The sequence below is a fragment of the Penaeus monodon genome, chromosome 33 (genome assembly GCF_015228065.2).
Source record: "Penaeus monodon isolate SGIC_2016 chromosome 33, NSTDA_Pmon_1, whole genome shotgun sequence".
Classification (NCBI taxonomy): Eukaryota; Metazoa; Arthropoda; class Malacostraca; order Decapoda; family Penaeidae; genus Penaeus; species Penaeus monodon.
Genome location: NC_051418.1, coordinates 3,736,387 through 3,736,934, shown reverse-complemented (window position 1 = coordinate 3,736,934; position 548 = coordinate 3,736,387).

Here is a 548-nt window from a genome sequence, read left to right as displayed (position 1 = left end):
CAAGAAAACAAGCATACATGAAGGTTTTGCAAGTCCCTAATGAAATTTCTTCGCTCTCTTGGGAAACAACAAGGTTACCAGACAAAACTTGGGCATAATTAAGGACTTTGAAATACAAAATGGCGACGCATTAACTGAGTGGGAACCCCTCAGGACAAGTTTGGGGGAGATTATGCAAGTTGCTAGCAAGTGTAGGGACGAGGGGGCTGTGAAAGGGGAGGGGGAGGGGGGGTTGATGGGAAGGAGCTTTAAATCGAAACTTTTTGTGCATAGTTGACGATGTAAAATTAAATCAGTTACTTTTCTACGTCCATTTTAATGCAAATATTATTGACTGAATTATAATAGTTACTGATATCAGTATTAGATCTACTAGCATTTCCAGTAATTTATTGATATTACGATTGTGTTTGTTATAATTTCTTTTTCAATTATCGTCAGTGTTCTTATCTTAGTGAAGTTCATGGGTTCGGTTTGTAACTAAAATCACAAACGCACTATCCATGTGTGTTGTATGCGTATGTGCATTTTGGTGTGCTTGTGTATGT